The sequence below is a fragment of the Physeter macrocephalus genome, chromosome 14 (genome assembly GCF_002837175.3).
Source record: "Physeter macrocephalus isolate SW-GA chromosome 14, ASM283717v5, whole genome shotgun sequence".
NCBI classification, from domain to species: Eukaryota; Metazoa; Chordata; class Mammalia; order Artiodactyla; family Physeteridae; genus Physeter; species Physeter macrocephalus.
This window is the reverse complement of record NC_041227.1, coordinates 77,131,997-77,148,736: the sequence shown is the minus strand read 5'-3', so window position 1 is coordinate 77,148,736 and position 16,740 is coordinate 77,131,997. Positions and strand designations below refer to the sequence as shown.

General features: G+C 44.5%; 1 long non-coding RNA gene across 3 annotated transcripts; it reads left to right on the top strand.

Annotated features, from left to right (window-relative positions):
• The first annotated feature begins 9,960 nt into the window (after positions 1 to 9,960).
• LOC114487765 (uncharacterized) lies at positions 9,961 to 16,734 on the top strand. Of its 3 annotated transcripts, none has more exons than XR_008619325.1 (3): positions 9,961 to 10,731; positions 11,865 to 12,509; positions 13,385 to 16,734. It is a non-coding gene; the product is annotated as an uncharacterized lncRNA (long non-coding RNA). The 3 variants fall into 3 exon arrangements; XR_008619326.1 differs by lacking the exon at positions 13,385 to 16,734 and having other exon boundaries at positions 10,492 to 10,731; positions 11,865 to 12,019; positions 12,456 to 13,378; XR_003683153.2 differs by having other exon boundaries at positions 10,494 to 10,731; positions 11,865 to 11,934.
• Positions 16,735 to 16,740: the final 6 nt, after the last annotated feature.

Sequence of the window (16,740 nt, the reverse complement as noted above, 5' to 3'; positions counted from 1 at the left end):
CTGTCACTTGCAACATTAAGAGGGTTGACTAACACACTCATCAACAGATCGTTATAGATGTTCAGTCTTTTAACATTCTCAGTGCATTCTCTTCATTCATAAATGCATTCGCCAATACTGTTTGACTGCCTACCATGTGCCAGGCACAGTGCTGGGTGCAGATAATCTTATGGGTCAGCTCCTCTGAGTTTCATTTCCCAGGGTTCTATTTCATGGCGATTCTACACCCAAGTCAGTACGAAACCCTATATGTGAGCCAATATGTGCGCCATACCCTCCGCCCCCATTCCTCACCAAATGACAGGGTGTGACAAGCAGGAATGTATTTCTCTCTCAATGATACTAATAAAATAGCATAGCCCCATTACACACCGCCTTTCCTAACAATCAGTTAATGTTTACTAGGTAGTGTGCTCCATGTTTTTACATATTTCATTTTACTTTCACAGTAACCCTCTGAGGTGGGTTTTGTTATCTCCTTTTTACAAATAAAAAGTCTAAAACTCAGGAAGGTTATGTGACTTGCTTGATGGAAAATCAAGTCTGTCTAAATCCAAAGCCCATCCTCTTAGTGGAAGTATCTTCTTTGTTTTGCTTAACATGATTTTTAAAAACATCTATCAGCATTCCAGGGGCCACAGATTCTGGTGACTTCGACATAAAGAACGCCCTTACCTCTTTTCTCACCCCCTTCTGTTCCTCCCTGTGTTAATCTGCTTAGGCTACCATAACAAAATACCATAGACTAAGTGGCTTAAACAACAGGCATTTATTCCCTCACAGCCCTGGAGGCTGGAAGTCCAAGATCAATGTGTCAGCAGGTTGGGTTCCTCCTGAGGCTGCTCTCCTTGCCTTGCAGATGGCCACTTCTCGCTGTGTCCTCACGTGGCCTTTTCTCTCTGCATCACTGGCGTCTCTTCTTGCAATGACACCAGTCCTATTGGATTAGAGCCCCATCCTTATGACATCATTTAACCTTAAATACCTCCTCAAAGACCCCATCTCCAAATGCAGTCACCTTCTGAGGTACTGGGGGCTAGGACTTCTGCATATGAATTTGGGGAGGGGGACACAATTCAGCTCATACCACCTTCTTACCAGGTGCCAAGGATATAATAGTCCTAGTTCCAAGGAGGCCTCAGAGATCTCTGGATTCAGCTGATATTCCACAGAGAAAGCCTTCAATCAAGCAGGATTTACTCACCTTCTCCCCCCACCCTCCATCTGCAAACTTCTATGTACCTGCCCTCATCTTCATCCAGTGATGTTCAGGCATTGCTCTCAACTGCAATTCGGAGCTAATTCTTTGTCCCATATCCCCGCCTCCCCAAGCTCCCAGGGGTCCCAACGCACCTGTGACCACAAATCATTTTCCACTGGCTCTTTCCGCTTCACCAATAAACATCCCTCTACCTGCAACCCTCAAAGAACAGTCTAGATCCCAGTGGCTCGTGCCCTCTCACTCCCTCCTTTAGACCAGATTTTTCAGAGCTGTTGTCTACACTTGCTGCCTCTGCATCCTCACCATCCACTCACCTCTCAGCACACAGCAGCCTGGCTTTCTCTCCTGTCACTCCCCTGAACCTGCTGTCGCCCGGACAGGAAACCACAGGAAGCTCTAGTTGTCCTTATCTTCCTTGACCTTTATTTAAGCAGCGCTGGGCACTGTTTGCCCTCCCTCCGCAAATTCTCACACACCCAGGTTTCAGCTAGTAGATGTCTACTCACTGATAACCCACTCATCAGCCTGATTTCCCATTGGCCCATCTGCTTCTAGCCTTTGCATACAGCAAGGTTCAATAAGTGCCTATTAAATCAAACAAATAACACAAAGGTGAGGGCGACCAAGTTGCTCAAGAAAATGAATGGCTCCTTTCCGTGAAACGGTTTGGCCACGTGTATCCAAAGCTCTAAGGCAAGGGTTGCAGACGGAATGCCCACAGAGGCTGGACAAGGAATGCAGACTTATGAAGAGGGTGGTGTAAGAAAACAACTACACAGGACCAAGGATGACAGGTAACTGACATGGAGGGACAGGGAGAGACAATAGGGAGGGCTGGAGAGCGGATGCCGTGTCTGTGGGGGCCCCGCTGCACCCTCTAGTCAGTGGACCTCCATGTGAGGAGGCACACCTTGGGATGCCTGATCTTCAGGCTTTCGCAAAGGAAGCTAGAAATCCAGATTTCTATTTCAAATGTCCTAATGAAATGTTGGCAACCAATTCAAAACTTTAAGGAAGATGATCAATTGTGAGCCAAAGAAAACATTTCTGTGAGCCAGATGGAGCCCAGCTGTGAGTTTGCAGCCCCTGAAATGAAACATTTCTGCCAGTTGACTCCTTCAGACTACCCTGCGGTATAGTGGTGTACCCCCTAAAAAGGGATTTGATTCACTTTTAGATGTTAGCAAGGGAGCTGTGTTTGAAGCTAGTTGGCCGTTCTGGTTTCTGGATGGAAAGATGCTGATTACCTTATTTTGAAGATGCTCTTTGTTTTAGGAAATTCACCCAGATGATGGGCCGTTTAGTCACAGGCAGGCAGGACCCACGCAGTGTTCTGCGGGGAAACTGTGACGTCACCAGGAAACCAAGTGCTATGGCGTAGACCATTAGCTTAAGGGTCTGTTGATTGTGCAAATTAGCAAAATCTTTATCTTGATAGTGCCCTAAAAGGGAGGGAAAATATTTTCTGTAAAGTGATGTTAACTGGATTCCTGATGTCCCCAGCACTGAATAAAAGCACTGATTGTGTGTTCTTGGACCATGTGGGGTGAGTGGGGGGTTTCCACAGAAGGAAATGGATGACCCCAATGTCCAACATCTAGGAGCTGGAAGGACTGGAGGGTGCAGAAGAGGAGAGCCCTCGAGGGAGGAGCTGGGAACTCCCCCACTAGCGGGAGGTAAGCTGGGCCCTGCGGGGAGAGGCCCTGATGTGGGATTAGAGCATCAACCTGGAAGCACTGCCGTCCCCCTCTGAGCTTCAGGCAGACACCGTCGTGTGACCTTATTTGTGTTGGCAGGACTTGTATGTGTTGGGGGGAATTGATTCAGGAACGCAAATAGCTTGGGCGGAAGTAGTGGCTCTGAGTGTAAAAGCTGGGCCGAGGTGTCAGGCCGCTACCAGAACAGACTTCCGGCACATGGCCACATCCTTCAGGGATTCCTGCAGAAGCTCCTTGAGGAGGGGAACCCCAGGAGAAAGACCAGACTTCCTGCCGGTTTGAGCCATTTCATCTGTTTTGCCGTTTCTAAGCGTCTGTTATCAGCCATTGAATCTACTTCATGAGAAAGTTATCCTCAGGTCGTCAGGGTCTTTAAGCAATCATTAATCCTTACTGGTGAAGGCATTTGCAGAAAGTTGTTCTCTTCAAATAATTTCATATTATTCCTAAGTGTATATGTGCATGTGTGTATATATACGCACATAGTCCTTCTGAGAAATCATGGACTCAGACACGTAATGGGCAGAAATAAATCTCAGATCTAACCTCATACCCATTCAGAGATTTACATTTTCACAACAAACTTACATGCAAAGAGAAACAAGAGAAAAAGGAATATGATTTCATGTCATTATATTACACAGCAAACTGAAATGTGTACAGAAGGTTTGGCTGATGCTTACTTAGAACTGAAACTCTATCTCATAAGCTCAAGAAAAGAGTGAAAAGAAATTACAAATCTCTTAGGTATGACTGTGTCATTATGAGCCAACAAGCCATGATTTTTTAGCAAAAAAAAAGTAGCTCACAAAGCCTAGTCTGTGTGTACCAATAAAGATACACACATACTATACCCAAAATGGAGGGAGAGATGAAAAGAAGACAGCTTTTTCAAAGTATTTGGGTACTTCCAGTGTTTAACTTTCTACTGCTCTGATAAAAGATCGTTTTATGCATTTGTTTCTAAGAATGAAAAGTGGTCGTGTGCTCTGAATCTTTTTCACTTACGAAAGAAAAAAAGGAAGTGACAGGACCCCAGTCATTGCTAAAATACACAGGTATATGCTGTATGTAAATATTTACACAATTTGGCGGCATCTCACTATACAAATCAATTTGTTTTGCGACGGTTGCCAATAAGTGGTCCCAAATATTGAGTAATCTGATACTTTTACACTCATCGGTAGGTAGAAGTATTTGAAATACAAAATACTTGCAGTTTTCATAAGTTACATATTAGTTACCCAAAACCATCTAAGAATCCCAAAAATAAATTAGAAGATTTACACCTGTATCAAGAATATAGAGCCATTTCTCATTTGCTCAAGAAATTCATCGCAAAATCTTGATTAGCCTTTCCTTACACTAAGCACCAAGTGATATTTCTGAAAAATGCTGTGTAAATGGACACTAATAATGCTGGTTCAGGAGCTGAAGTACTGAGTGGTAAGGGATCGCCTGTATAGGAGACATTTTTTTATCAGTTTCTTTTCATGCTTCATGGAAAACTCCATTCTGGGAAACAATCAGGCCCATTGTCCCGTAGCTGTAGAGCTTCTGCCTACTGAAAGGCTGGCAGCTGAGTTCTTGTGTTTCCCTGGGGCTCCCAAAGTTTCCACCCCTGCAGAATTCTTATCTTCACATCCTGAATTGTGATTCTGTCTTGCTTCTTGCACCTTCTTTCTGGGATCATTTTCATTCTTCCTCAAGTACATTTTTTACTTTAGAATTTTTTTTGTAGTCAGGGTCTGTTGGTGGTAAATTCTTTCAGTTTTTGCATCTGAAAATATCTTTGTAACTAGCCACGTTCTTGAAAGACAGTTTTAGTGAATATACAGTTCTGGGTTGACAGTTATAGTTTCTCATCAATTTGAAGATGTTATTCCACTGGTTTCTGACTTCCATTTTTTATATTGAGAAGTCAGCAGTAAGTCTAATAAGCATTCTGTTGTAAAAGGTAGGTGTATTCATTCACCAGGACTGCTGTAACAAACTACCACAAACTGGGTGCCTTAAAATAACAGAAGTATACTCTCTCACAGTTGGGAAGACCAGAGGTCCAAACTCTCATCAGCAGCATTGCCTCCCTTCTAGCCTCTGGTGGTCATTAGGTTACCAGCAATCCTTGGCATTCCCTGGCTTATAGATGCCCCACTCTATCCTCCACCGTCATGTAGTGTTTTCCCTGCCTGTCAGTGTCTTCATATGATAGGGTGTGTGTGTGTCTGCATCTCTGTGTTCTCTTATAAGAACACCAGTCATTGGATTAGGACCCACCCTAATCCAATATGACCTCACCTTAACTAATTACATCTGCAAAGATCTTATTTCCAAATAATATCACACTCTGTGGTTCCAGGTGGACAAGAATTTGCAGTAGGGGAGGGAGCATTATTTGACCCAGTACAGTAGGTTGTGTCTCCACCATAAATATATCAGATACACAGAAAAATTTCTGTGCTTGATTTCAAAGCTTTCTCATTGCTCTTGACATTCTTCTGTGTCTAGAAAGATATTTCATTCTCTTTTATTTGTTTGTTTTTAATGAAAAAATTTTTATACAGTGTTTAAAGTTTACTTTCCATTTACAATTATTACAAAACATTGGCTATATTCCCTATGTTGTTCAATAGATCCCTGAGCCTGTCTTACACCCAATAGTTTGGACCTCCCACTCCCCTACCTCTATATTGTCCCTCACCTCCTCTCCCCACTGGTAACCACTAGTTTGTTCTCTATATCTGTGAGTCTGCTTCTTTTTTTGTTATATTCACTAGTTTGTTGGGGTTTTTAGATTCCAGATATAAGTGGTATCATACAGTATTTATCTTTATCTGTCTGGATTTTTTTTTTTGGCCATGCCACACAGTTTGTGGGATCTTAGTTCCTCGACCAGGGATTGAACCTGGACGCTGGCAGTGAAAGTGTTGAGTCCTAACCACTGGACCACCAGGGAATTCCCTGACTTATTTCACTTAGCATAATGTCCTCCAAGTCCATCCATGTTGCTGCAAATGGCAAAATTTCATTCTTTTTTATGGCTGGGTAGTATTCCATTGTGTATATATGACACATCTTCTTTGTTCAGTCATCTGTTGATGGACACTTAGGTTGCTTCCATATCTTGGCAATTGTAAATAATGCTTCTGTGAACACTGGGGTGCATGTATCTTTTTGAATTAGTGTTTTTTTGTTTCTTTTTTCTGATATATGCCCAGGAGTGGAATTGCTGGGTCATATGGTAGTTCTATTTTTAGTTTTTTGAGAAACCTCCATACTGTTTTCCACAGTGGCTGCACCAATTTACATACTCACAGTGTTAGAGGGTTCCCGTTTCTCCCCTTCCTCTCCAACATTTGTTATTTGTGTTTTGTTTGATGATAGCCATTCTGATATGTGTGAGGTGATATCTAACTGTGGTTTTGATTTGGATTTCCCTGATGATTAACAATGTTGAACATCTTTTCATGTGACTGTCGGCCATCTGCATTTCCTCTTTGGGAAAATGTCTGTTCAGTTCTTCTGCCCATTTTTAAATTGGGTTGCTTGTTTTGTTTGTTTGTTTGTTTATTTTTAAGATTGTTTTGATGTGGACCATTTTTAAAGTCTTTATTGAATTTGTTACAGTATTGCTTCTATTTCACATTTTTTGGGTTTTCTGGCCATGAGACATGTGGGATCTTAGCTCCCCGACCAGGGATCAAACCCACACTCCCTGCATTGGAAGGCAACGTCTTAACCACTGGACCACCAGGGAAGTTCCTGGTTGCTTGTTTTTTTGATGTTGAGTTGTATGAGCTGTTTATGTATGTTGGATATTAATCCCTTATCAGTCATATCATTTGCAAATATTTTCTCCCATTCAGTAGGTTGTTTTTTTTGTTTTGTCAATGGTTTCCTTTGCTGTGCAAGAGATTTTAAGTTTAATTAGGTCCCACTTTCTCATTTTTTATTTTATTTCCTTTACTTTTGGAGATGGATATGGAAAAATATTGCAGTGATTTATGTCGAAGAATGTTCTGCCTACGTTTTCCTCTAGCAGTTTTATAGTATCCAGTCTTACATTTAGGTCTTTAATACATTTTGAGTTTAGTTTTGTATATGGTGTTAGAGAATGTTCTAATTTAATTCTTTCACATGTAGCTGTCCAATTTTCCCAGCACTACTTACTGAAGAGACTATCTTTTCTCCATTGTATATTCTTGCCTCCTTTGTCGTAGATTCATTGGCCATAGGTGGTGGGTTTATTTCTGGGCTCTCTATCCTGTTCCGTTGACTATTTTTCTATTTTTGTGCCACTACCATACTGTTTTGATTACTGTAGCTTTGTATTATAGTGCGAAGCCAGCACAGCATCACTCTGCTTCATTCTGTGGGTTAAGGTGAGTCACAGGCCCAGCCCCGACTCTGGGTGGGAGAGACTACATACGCACATGCATACCAAGTGGCATGGCTCACGGGGGTTACCACACATGGACACCATCCTTGGCAGGCTATTGTGAAGGAAAGAGGTGGAGAGCTTCTTTCTCTAACCCTTCCCCAGATTTTGCTCCTTCAATGCAACCTCAGAGTAAAATGTCTAGAACCCCAATTACAGACTTCAGTGGTCCAGCTGTCCCAGGCCCTCAACCGAGACCTTCCAACATGATGACGCTGTTCCAGTACCAGCCAAACCCCACTCACTCTTCACATACAGGGAGTCCTCTCATGGGCTCACAGGATTGTCTGGATCTGGGCTTCCATTGCTTCCCCTCCAGACTTCCCAGACAAGTCTATATTTGCTGACACTGCAATTCAGACATTGTTCAAATACTCCCCCATCTTGCCCCATAATCAGCAAGACTCTGCAACTCCAAATCTCCCCTGGGAATTGGGGAATCATTGTGGGGAGGCCCCCCCCTACTCGATACCACATCTGCTCTGAGCTTCACCTCTAGAGTTTGGACTTATGGGTGACTTCCCCCCCTTATTTTTACCTTTTTTTTTTTTTTTTTTTTTGGGGTAGCGGGCCTCTCACTGTTGTGGCCTCTCCCGTTGCGGAGCACAGGCTCCAGACGTTTTTGTGGTACGCGGGCCTCTCACTGTTGTGGCCTCTCCCGTTGCGGAGCACAGGCTCCAGACGCGCAGGCTCAGCGGCCATGGCTCACGGGCCCAGCTGCTCCGCGGGCATGTGGGAATCTTCCCCGACCGGGGCACGAGCCCATGTGCCCTGCATCGGCAGGCGGACTCTCAACCACTGCGCCACCACGGAAGCCCTATTTTTACCTTTTTGTATTTTCAAATTTCCTATAATGAGCATGGACTCCTTTTTACTACAAAAAGGATATTAAAAAAACATTTAAGAAGGGAATTCCCTGGCGGTCCACTGGTTGGGACTGCCGAGGGCATGGGTTCGGTCTCTGGTCAGGGAACTAGGATCCCACAAGCCTTGTGACACGGCCAAAAAAAAAAAAAGAAAACAAGTTTAAGAAGTACCATGGAAAGATGATGTTCAAAAAGAGTTAATGATGTGGAAGAATGGTTATTTTTAATTATTCAAAAACAAGGTGCAATTTTACATTTTACTATATATGCATATATATAGTACATTTTAAAAAATAAATTTATTTTATTTATTTATTTTTGGCTGTGTTGGGTCTTCGTTGCTGCACGCAGGCTTTCTCTAGTTGCGTCAAGTGGGGGCTGCTCTTCATTGCGGTGGGCTTCTCATTGCGCTGGCTTCTCTTGTTGCGGAGCACGGGCTCTAGGCCCGTGGGCTTCAGTAGTTGCGGCTCGCGGGCTCTAGAGCGCAGGCTCAGTAGTTGTGGCACACGTGCCCAGTTGCTCCGCGGCATGTGGGATCTTCCCGGACCAGAGCTCGAACCCGTGTCCCCTGAATTGGCAGGCAGATTCTTAACCACTGTGCCACCAGGGAAGCCTGTAGTACATATTTTTTAAATGACAGGACAAAATACACGTTGGCAGGCTACTTACCATGAAGTGAATGAAGCTTAAGCTCCAGGCCCCCTCACTTGCACAGGCTACTTTGAAGACCCTGGGAGGGGTTCTAACTATGCATTCCCAGGGTCATGTGTTTTTACAAATTTTGCAAAAGTCAGATATTTGAACCACAATTGGTTAAGATCACTGACTCCACTCTACCCACCCCCGCACATTCTGAGTGTTCATGGAGAGACCCCAGGCATTTTTGTGGTCTGGCTAAGGGGAAGTTGCATTGGGGACATATTCGGTTTAGGTTTAGTGGGACACATTTAGAGGACCCACAATCCTGTACACATCCAGTTATGTGACTGCTAGCTGTCCCGGTGTCTGAATGGCTTCCAGGAATACCTGTGCCAATTCACCTGGGGCAGGTGTAAGGCCAGAGGTCAGATCATGACACAGACTCGTCCCATAGCACATGTCAAAGGCTGGGCTCTTTGGAGGCAGATATTGAGATAGAGCCTGTGGTGCAAGAAGTTTACTGGGGATCGAAGCCTGGGTGCGGAAGGAGTGAGAACGTGAACCTCAACACAGGCCTGACAACAGCCTTAGCCGACCAGGTGGAAGCTCTGGAGCAAGGTTTGTCCACGGGGGTATCCTCTGTGAGCTGAGGGGCAGGGCCTTTATGCTCAGTGGCTGGGTATGGCTGCCCTAGGAAGGGCATGACCTTGGATGAAGCAGCTCCCACCAAGAAGGACCCCTTTTTCCTCCTTCCAACCTTCCTGGGTCTGGCCTGTGTTCATCTCTTCTGGCCAACTCCAGGCACCCTCCATACACAAGCCATAAAACACAAATTACACTTTCAGCCATTCCGCACCTGTGTTAAATGCTCTGATATTTGCATTCAAAACTGACATGGCTCTATATAAAGACAAACGGTAAAATTCATGATCATAGTTTAACATTTTCTTTTTTCTTTACTTAGAATGACATGAAACAGAACAGGAAGCAAGTCGAGAGAGACTGCAAAATAAAGGGAAAAGGTTTATATTTTAGAACCTTTAGCAGCAGTTTTTTTTTTCCTGCTTTTGAACAATCAGGGAACCCACGTTTTCATTTTGCACTGGGCCCCGCAAATTATGCAGCGTATCCTGTTTGTCAGCTTCGTTCCGTTAGTAATTTCTTGTGATTTATTTTCACATCCTACAGAAATGTTCGTTTTCTACCTAATTTTGCACACTCTTTGTCAAAGAGAGTCCCCAGAATGGTAAAATCTTCAGATCCCCGCATAAGCCGCACCCTCCGCGACACCCCAATATCCCCCTTATCTTGAGTGATTCAATCACATTAATTTTCCCCCCCCTCATACTTTTTCATACAGTAAGCCTATAGAGCTCTTAAGATCAGTGGGAGGGGGAAAAAAATCCCCCCCAAGAGAGTGTCATTTCAAAAACTAAACGAAATCGCTGTCACCCGAGGGGAAGCCGGAAACCCGGCAGGGGGCAAGTTCGCAAGCATTCGGGGTCCTGCGTAGGGGTCCCCGGAGCCTGCCCTCCCTCCCGGCCTGCTCCCGGAGCGTCCCCTTTAAGGGGCGGGGCAGGGGCGGGGCCTGGCGGCCACCCGCTCTCCCAAGCTGCCCCGCGCGCGCGCCGGCAGTTCGGCCACGTCCCTGGCCACGTCGCGCCCGCTCTCGCCATCTTCGCAGCTTCCTGTCTGTGGCCGCCGCCGCCGCTGCCTAAGCCGCGGAGCCTGGGGCCGCCGCGCAGACCGCCGCCGCCATGAACATCTTCCGGTTGACCGGGGACCTGTCCCACCTGGCGGCCATCGTCATCCTGCTGCTGAAGATCTGGAAGACGCGCTCCTGCGCCGGTAAGCGGCGGGCGAGGCCCGGGAGAGGCTCGGGCGTGGGGCCGGGTCTCTGGGAGGACCAGGCGACCTCGGCTGCCCCACGGCCCGCGGGCCTGCGCCGGCCCGACACACTCCCTCGGCTGGCCTGGCGGGCGGCGGGGCCCGGGGGGAGCCTGCGGCCCCTCGGGGTGGAAGCTCAGGCCGGGGCGAGGTGTCGCGGCGCTGGGCCCAGCTCTGCACTTGGTCGGCTCGCGAACTTGAGCCGTCGGAGCGGGGGAGGCGCCAACTGGACAGCGCGGGGCCTTGTTCTCTCTGAAAAGTTTGGATGGGGGGGCGGGGGTCCGGCAGGCGCGGCCTCCGCCCGCGGCTTTAGTGGGCGCTTTTCCGAGCGCCTGTGTTGGGGATCCCGAGGTGCGGGGAGCCCGCGAATCAATGGGACGCGCGGGAGGAGGATGGGCAGGACGGCGGCGGCTCGGCCTGACGTGGCAGACTACCCAGCCCGGTAGGTGGGGCTGGTGTGGGGAGAGGTCACCCTGCTCCTTCGAGGACTGGCCTTTACGTTAGGGTGTCCGGGCAGGCCTGTCCCTAGAGTCCTGTGGGTTTCCCCCCAGCTCTCGGGTCCGGGATCACGCCCGCCACGGGAGGAGGGCGTATAGGGAGGTCTCTAAGCGAATTTCTTGGGGCAGTTAATGCTGCTTTGAGGGACGATCTAGTTTGTCAAACTCCGAGTGCCTTCATCTAATAACGGGTTTTCTTCAACCTGCGGCGCGGCGCCGGGTACCGCCGAGGTCTCGTGTGGTCTCCTGTAATTCCTCACTCCACGTCACCAGTGAGTTGGCGGCTCGCTCCTCGGGAATACACATTTAATGCTCACACTGCTGGGAGGCAGTGAGACAAATCTCTCCCGGCCAGTAGTTGCGGGGTTTTGCATTTCATTAACCCTAAAAGCTTAAGAATGGCGAATTTTAAATGATTTCTTAAAATTACAGCGTCTTCCTTAAACATATTTTTGATGCCATGGCCTCGGTATAATAACGTTTGATGAATTAAAGAGCTTAATTTTTGCAGAGACAGTAAAAGATGGGGTCCCAAAGGACCTGGGTGGCAGAGATTCCATTTACCTGACTGATTTCTAAATATTTTCACCTGTCAAGGAACACCACATCTTTGGCTGCTGTCTTCAGGCCTCACCTGTCTCCCTGGAACATAGCTGAAATCCAGGAAGTAAGCAAAACCAAAAAAGACCTTTGAACAATCAAAGTGGATGTTACAAAGTCCATGTACTGAAGCTGGTGTGTTTGGCTTGGAGGTGATCTCTCAATTTATGTATAGCTCTGAGAGGTTCAGTTGTATGATTTCCAATGACAGCGAAGTAATTTCAGCGATTGTGATAGCTGACATTTAAGCGCGTGCTGTGTATTAGGTAGTGAGCTAAGTACCTTATATGGCTTATCCCATGCAGTCCTTGAAATAACCTTATGAGGTGAGTGCAGTTGCCCCCATTCCGTGGACCAGGGAACTGAGGCTCAGGGAGGTGAGAAAATTAGTGCCAGGGTTGGAACACAGGTGATCAGTAACTCACAATTCAGGATTTGAATAAATATCTATTTGGCCTGAATAATTTTGTTTTAAATTATTCAAAATTATTCAGGTGAGTAGTTTAGGTCATTTTCTGTTGCACTCAGGAAATGTTATTTTCTATCCCTGCTTTATTGAGCTGTAATTGACATATAACATTATATTAGTTTTAGGTGTACAACGTAAAAATTTGATACGTGTATTGTGAAATGATTACCACGGTAAGTTTAGTTAACACCCATCACCATTCATAGGTACATTTTTTCTTCTTGCATGAGAACTTTGAAGATCTACTCTCTTAGCAACTTTCAAACATACGATACAGTGTTGCTAACTACAGTTAACCACTGTATGTTACGTCCCCAGGATTTACCCTTTGACTACCTGCACCCATTTTGCCCATCCCCCCACCAGAAAATGGTACTGTTAATCTTTATTTTTGCTCCAAAATCTTTGTGTGAATCTCTTTATCCTTCACATGGTCCTCAGAATGCCCTCCTTGTCAAGTCATTAAATGTTGAAGCACGCCATCTCCTAAATGTGTATCTAAACTAAGATGTTGGGGGGAAGTTAGTGCAATGCTGAATATAGAATTCTTAAGGGAACCTTGAGTAATAGGAGAAAGTAAGGAGCTTTGCTGTTTTGTTTGTTTTTAAATATTCATTTAGAACATTTTTAAATGTCCTTATTTGGGAGATTTAGGAGCATCTAGGAAAATATAAAATACTTCAGCCAAAATAATAAGGAAGGTAAATAGGTGAGTTAAGTTTGTGTGCGTTTGCCCAGTATTCCAATAGTTATTAAACTATCGTCTTTATCAGACTTAGATCATTTTAGTTCTTATATGTGAGATTTCCTGGCCTTGTAAAAATCAAAATCACCAAGATCATTTATTCAGAATTAAATTCTGAATTTGACTATCTGCCTTGTTTTTCCATCCTAATTTAAAGTTGTTTAGAGAATTTTGAAAGAGTAAGAATTTGATAGGAGGTTCTCGACTAAAATAGGAGACATGTACATTCAGGTTGTGTTTCTCACTTTGAAAATACTGGTATTGGGGTTCATTTTAGGATTTTGGCATTTGTTTTGAACACAGCTGCAGCTGGGGCTTCCCTGGTGGCGCGGTGGTTAAGAATCCGCCTGCCAGTGCAGGGGACACGGGTTCCAGCCCTGGTCGGGGAAGATCCCACATGCCGCGGAGCAACTAAGCCTGTGCACCACAACTATTGAGCCTGTGCTCTAGAGCCTGCGTGCCACAACTACTGAGCCCGCTTGCCATAACTACTGAAGCCCACGCACCTAGAGCCTCTGCTCCACAACAAGAGAAGCCACTGCAGTGAGAAGCCTGCGCACCGCAACGAAGAGTAGCCCCCGCTTGCTGCAACTAGAGAAAGCCCGTGTACAGCAATGAAGACCCAACACAGCCATAAATAAATAAACAAATAAACAAACAAATAAATAAAAACAAACATAGCTGCAGCTATAGAACCACGGGGCTTTTTCTCCTTAGGGTAAGGGATGAGACAGGTGAGTGAGGAAGATTCTGTTTTCTTGAACGACTGCCTTAAAGGACCTATTTTAAAGTGAGGGCGGGAGAGTTGATCTTGGTTTAGTTTGAACTGGCATTCTCCGGTGTCTGCCGTTGTCATGACAGAGGGGTACCCAAATTAAGTGTGAGTTCCTCATCTTCCTGAACTGTGACTGCAGCAGGATCCACAGTATGCTCAAGTTGTCACTTTACTGTCTTCAGCACTGACCTGGGTAGTGTTGGAAGAGCAAGCCTTGGTTTGTAGGTGAAGGATTTCCTGTCTACATTTTCCTGTAGGCTGATAGTTATTATTAGTACTGTATCTATTGTGCTTAAAGTACTAGTGGAGTTCTTCTGAGCTCCTAGGCTCCCAGCCATCCTCCTTTAGTCCTCCCCTTCCCTCCTCCACCTATTGCTTAGATTGTTGTCGTGTAAGTTGCAGACTTTTCATTCTCCTGAAGATGACAGCAATGTACAGTGTACCTGCATTTCTTGTAATTGGACAGTTTATATATACATATATATGTGTGTGTGTGTATGTATATATATATTTGCCTTTATATTTTGAATTTATTAGGAGATAGTTTTTTTGCAATGAATGTATCTAATTTACAAAAAGCAGCCATTTTCTTGACTCTTAAATGTGTTGAAGTTTTAGGTTTTAATATGTTTCGTCTTAAATTGTCTGAAGTAGTACGCAGTGTCTGGTATTTTGATTGATTGGTTGATTTTTGTAGTTGCTTTTCCAGATGTGGGGAGTTTTTTCCCTCTTTTTTTTTTTTTTTTTGTTTATTGAAGTGTGGTTGGTTTACGGTGTTAAGTTAGTTTCAGGTGTACAGCAAAGTGATTCATATATATGTGTGTGTCTGTATGTCTATATATATATTCTTTTTAAGAATCTTTTCCCTTATAGATTATTACAAGATATTGAAACAGAATGTCCTTGTTGTGCTAAACAGTATGTCCTTGTTGTGACAGTTTATATTTTTGAAGTACATGGAAAAGACCTCCTCTTTTATTGTCACTGAGCACTTCAGGAGGCTTTTGCCTCACATTCCCAGCTCCCTCTTGGTAGCAGCTGTCACCTTTGTTCTTTTGCGTGCCAGTCTCATGAGTAATCGTTGCTCTCACTTCCTGACCACCCACCATGTGCAAAGGCACTGGGGACGCAGTCCAGAGCAGCAGCTTGTTGCTGTCAAAGTTTCTGCTCTCAAGAAAGCTGCAATTTAGTTGAAATCATAAGACATATATAAAAAGATAAAAACACAGGGTATCAAACCATATAGCCAGTAAATCCTATGGATGTGAAGTGGCAAGAAAGGCCCTAGGGAAGGCTCCCTTAATTTTCCAACAAGGAGGGTATAAGCCCTGTATGAGGAAAAGTATGAAGCTTTGCTAATGGACATAGAAGGTGACCTTGAATGTATGTTCATACCAGTGTCCTGGATAGGACCAGGCAGGCTGGTGAGGAAGCAAGATGATTTGTCTCCCCAAATTAACTTACTAATTCAGAATATCATCAAAGTTAAAAGATAATAAGCCAAGAGAAATAATCTGCAATATATCTAAGTGACAGAAGGTTAATATCCATAATAAAATACTCCTACAAATTAAAAAAACCAACCTGATAGATAAATGGGCAATGTTGGCAGTTCACAGAGGAATAACAGAAGGCCAGTTAAACATGAAAGAATGCCTTGCCTCACTAGAAGTTAGGAATTTAGATATTAAAATAGCAGCGCATGCCATCATTTGCTGCTGGGTGGGAAAAAGTCAGGTTTACAAGATCTGATGTAGGCAGGGGTGTGAAGTAAGGCATATTCTCATCTGGTGTTAAGGAATATGTAAATTGGCACAGCCTATGTAGAGGAAATTTGACAGTGTTTCAAAACAAAGTGTTTATTTTATCCCAGCATTTCTAGGGAATTTGAACTACAGAAATTGTCATATATGTGAACAAACTATATATAGGTATAAAGATGTTTGTTGTACATAAATAAATACAAAACACTGTTTATAGATACAAAGATGTTCATGCAGTGTTTATAAGAACAAAAATTGTACACACCCAAATGTCTATTAGTGGAAGGGTCACACAAATGTCGGTACCTGCACACTGTGGAGCACTATGCAGCCATGAAAAAGAATGAGCTAGAAGTATTAACAGGAGAAGGTATATCTGAAACACTGCGTTAACAGAGCACATTGTAAAGCAAGAGATTGTATGGCCCCATTTTAAGGGGCAAACGTGGGTACACATATAAATACACATATAGAAAGCAGCTTTAACAAAAAGCCTGGAACGTTGCACTTAAAATGGAGGTGGGAGGGGTGTTAAAAAGGTCCTTTTGATTTTTATTCCATGTATGTTAGTCCAGTTGGTATTTTTAATAAAATGGCATGGATTTCTCTGAAAACAAGAAAAGATGGCAAAGTGATACATAGTAATAGCTGTCATTTATTGAGCATTTTCAGCATGGCAGGTATAGTCAAAACCACTTTTTCCAGTAGTCCCACAATTTGGCATAATTTGTCCCCATTTGACAGATGCAGAAAGTGAGGTTTAGGGGGGCCAAGAATGTAATGGGCCCTGACTTACCTGGTGCATTCAAGGGCTGAGCTTGAACCCAGACCTTCTGGCTCCAAAGCCTCTCTTTCCCCAAGTCCCAAGAGCTGTGTTATGAGTCAGGTGCTGACTGTTGGGCTGCTGGTTCCAGGGTAAGTTAATGGCCTTTAGGAGAGCATCTGGATCCTTTGAGACAATGGGTCAGAGCATGGTGCCTGGGACCCTTGTTGAATGCTGCCATGCAGATTATCCTGGTAGTCTGACCTACAGTGCTTGGTTGCATCCCAGCTGTTGCCAGGACAAAAATAATTCATTGAACGCTTTTCTGTTTGGTTGAGGGCTTTGTTCTATAAACAAT